Here is a 4087-nt window from a genome sequence, read left to right as displayed (position 1 = left end):
AGCAATCCACGTCTCCGGGAGACGAGGATTAACAAGTCCACCGCGATCGTGTGCACTTTCTGCGCCTACTTTTTCTTGTAGTCCGTGCCGCATCGCGATGGAATACTTTTCTTTCTGTGATCAGGGAAGCATCATTTTCTTCAAGAAAACCTCTTTTTTTTATCGTCTGTCGTTACATATTAGATATATCATAAATAAATAAATAAAAGACATCCATAGATCACCTAGCGTTCGCTACAAACACTGAAATGAGCCGAAGACATGTCAACGTCACATCTCCTCTTTCACTAGCAGAGCCAAGTTTTTTTATTTACTTCAAAGGCGGGTGAGCTTATTGTAATAGATGCCCCATAGGATCAACACACTAGAATAACAACAACCGTTAATGAAAAGAGATGTATATCAGAAGATTGGATCAACGGATCGAAAGATTCGTTGAAAACACGCCTCCACACACATTCCGACGAAGATACACAATACAAATGCAAATGGTTTCTCCTTATGTTCATGGTTTTGCTTATGTTTCTGTTTACATATATTTTCTCATGAATTTTAGTACTCTAACATCCGAGGTGAAGCTTAGCAAAACTTTATAGTTGTTTTGTCAAATTCTTACTTTTCACTACTACCTCCGTCTTAGTTTATTAGTCCTCTATGTAGTTTGTGCCAAATTTTGATCAAAGATTTAACTGACAAAATATCAGTACATGTTAACAAAAATTATAACATTGGGTTCGTATTTGAACATAGTTTTCAATGATATAACTTTTTGTGACATGCATGAGCATTTTGTTAGTTAAATTTATGGTCAAAATTTGGCACAGATTACAATGAGGACCGATAAACCAGGACAGAGGTAGTAGTCATTTATGCTACACGACTATGGATGTTTTTTAATCAATAAAAGCACTTAGATCTATTAAGTAAATTACTACTCGAGAGAATAAATAAAATTACATCACAAGCCGCGGGGCGATCTTCTTCTTCCTCCCAAATGGGCCGGTTGCATCCGATCCATTATGGGAGCCAACCTAAAGTTGGTGTGGATGGGAAGTTGTCAAGGTCACAGTCCTGCAGGACCAACACCATGGAAAAAAAAGTCGACATAATTGGAAGTGACGCAAATTCAAGAGCCAACCTTCAATTATAACTCACATGCATATTGCCGGCACCCGAGGATGGAGCAACATGAGGGGAACCCTAACTCACCAGCAAATTGTAGTGGAAAATTGTCGGCATAGCTGTGTCGGCATACCATGGAAACCCGCCTCATCGTTGCCAGGGATCTACACCCATGAGTCATCAACGCCGCCATCAAAATGGGAAAACTCAAGGTAAACTTAATAAAAGGTTGCCATCGTTGCAACCATCAACAATACTCAACTGTGGAAACCAAACCCTAACCTCTCTACGAGTTGGCACTGAGGCACCGAGGTTCTTCGCACCTCACACACCAAAGAGGCAGATAGAGGAGGGAATCCCAAAAAATTCACTGTCCACGGTGGGAAATGGCTGCTCGACCTAATTGCATCTTAAGGAAAAAAAAGGAAGGAAATAAACTCATTTTCCATGATGGATGTATAACCACTTATTAATAGCAATTAGTTTTGACGACTCTCAGATATAGTTTTGGATGTTACAGTGACAAAAAGACATACATGAATACAACTTTCAACCTCCATGTTTCCATTTTCGAATGTGATAATAAAACAACTTATGAAAATACTGTAGTACAATACCATAACTCACGACTACAATAGTATGATATAGTACTTTCGGCGCCGCCATTTGGGCGATAGCAAAGTATACATGAATAGAGAAATTTATTTAAAGATATTTAGGCCAAGTAAGTATTTAGGGCAAGTAAGAATAATTTAACTAGGCAACCGTGATTTTGATGGGCCGATCAAAGATCCAGCTAAATGGGATGGATGTCGTGGGCTGGGCCTTGTGGCGGCCACGTTCGTGGGCCTTCTCCTCCAACCTTCGGATTTTATGTGGGAGTGCGCACACGTAGTCTCGCGCACGCCTCCCCTCGTCAGAGAGCCCGGCGGCCACCAGCTCCTCCACTCCCCACTGCTTTATCAGGTGCTCCAGAATGCCACGGTAGTCGGAGGCCGTGTAAATGCCGGCCTGGTGAGCCACAGCTCCGTAGTGTGTGAAGAGGTGGCCGTCGTGGCCGTCGGTCATGAGGGACGCCGGCATGACGATCCGACGGCGCATCATGTAGGCGAGCGCACGCACCGCGCCGTCGGGGTCGATCTCGAAGAGCTTCGCCACGATGCGCGTGTAGGCCAGCTCGTGGCGCTTCTCGTCGGCGGCGATGGCACCGCATATGCGCGCGAGCGCCACGTCGCCGTGCTCCTTGGCGCGCCGCGCGGTGTTGCCATGGGAGATGAAGGTGGCGCGCTCCTGGAAAGCAACGTAGATGAAGCCGTGGTAGGGGCTCCGGGCGGCTTTCAGGACCATCCCGGACCGGATGAGGTTGTGGACGGTCCTCTCGACCTGCCGCATGTCGACGCGCCCGGAGAGGTAGAGGTACCTGTTGAGCCGCCGTGGCGGTTCTCTTCGGCGGACCAGCCGCGGGTCCAGCGCGCCCAGGCGGTGCCGCTGGAGCCGGTGAGGTCGTGCACGGCCTCGAAGCGGTTCGCCATGCTCTGATAACTTGGCAGGGCCTCCTCCGTCACCATGTTGCCCACGAGGCAGACCAGGTGCGCGTCGGGCAGGCCAGCCGCGCGGGCACGGATGTCGCAGCATGCCGCGTGGAAGCCGTCAGCGCCGAGCGACGCCGGGTCCGGCAGCAAGTCCGTCGGCTGCCACGCCACCTCCGAGGGCTTAAGGAGCGGCACCACGTTCGCCGCCGCCCAGGGCTCTAGCTGATCGAACACCTCTAGCTTGGCCGGCTCCAGGTACGCCAGCCACTCTTCGTCGGTGCTCCGGCTCCGGCCAGTGCACGTGCTTCGCCTGCGTAAAATCCAGCGATCTATTGAATTGCATGCATGTATACAGTCCTACGTACACCTAATTCATCATAGATTCGCCTGAAGTGAAGTACATATGTACGTACATACCGGTAAGTGATGGTGGTCACCTGGAGACGGAGACCCATACCATTCCTTGTTCTTGTCCATGGCCTTGCTGGTGGACAAGGATGTTTGAGGAGCCATGACGCCGCCATATCGCGTTCTGCTCTACCAAGATGAAAACGGAATACATCTTCTTTTGCGTGGTTGACACATATTTATAGAGCAGCTAGCTTCACTCCTCCATTAGTAAGTGCCTATAGCTTCACTCCACCATGAGTAAGGGCATCTCCAGCCGCGCCCACAACAGGCCCCCCAGACCACTTTTTCGGCGCCGGCGCCGAAAAAACGGCCCAGTCGCGCCCCCAGGACGCCGAAAATCGCCGGTTCGGACCTTTTTTCCGCCCGGCGGTCACAGGCCGAACCCGGCGCGCTGGGGATCCGTTGGGGGCTTCGGCGCTAGGGAAAAGCACGCCTGGCCCACACCGACAGGGGAAAAGTCAAGGTTTTCTTCCCCCGACTCGCCTCGCACCCCCGCGCCCTCGGCCACCACTAGCTATATCCCGGCGACGGCCGCCGGCCTACTCCGCTAGATAGCCATTCCCCGCCGGAAAATAGCAGCGCTTCGCCGCGGCAGCCCCTCCTGCAGCAGCTGGGCGTTTCCGGCCGCCGTTTCCGGCCGCGGAGGCGTGGTTTAACGGCAGGTACACACCCACCGAGCGCAAGGTGTTCGGCGTTTTGACTGTGCCGGTGATGGACTCGGATGAGGAGGAAGAGCTCGCCGTGCTGCTGGAGGAGGAAGCCGCGGCCGACGTCCAGGAAGAAGAGCATCTGATGGTGCTCGCCGCCCTCGCCCATCTGCTGGCGAGCAATGAAAAGCCGCGTCGAGGTGGCTCGGCGCCGGGGCGGGTGAAAGCAAAGAACCGGCATCGTCTGCACGGCTACTGCATGCTCTACTCCGACTACTTCGCCGATGCTCCACTTCATGGCGAGAGAACATTTCGGCGCCGTTATCGGATGAGCCGAAAGTTCTTCCTCAGGATTGTGAATTCCATCCGAGAGTT

At 51.7% G+C, this 4087-nt stretch overlaps 1 pseudogene; it reads right to left on the bottom strand.

Annotated features, from left to right (window-relative positions):
* Window positions 1–1690: 1690 nt before the first annotated feature.
* On the bottom strand, window positions 1691–3195 carry LOC123172220 (acyl-[acyl-carrier-protein] desaturase 7, chloroplastic-like; annotated as a pseudogene).
* Window positions 3196–4087: the final 892 nt, after the last annotated feature.

This window comes from Triticum aestivum, unplaced genomic scaffold, assembly GCF_018294505.1.
Source record: "Triticum aestivum cultivar Chinese Spring unplaced genomic scaffold, IWGSC CS RefSeq v2.1 scaffold16167, whole genome shotgun sequence".
NCBI lineage: Eukaryota > Viridiplantae > Streptophyta > Magnoliopsida > Poales > Poaceae > Triticum > Triticum aestivum.
Note: the sequence above shows the minus strand (reverse complement) of the source record. Positions and strands in the feature narration are given on the sequence as shown.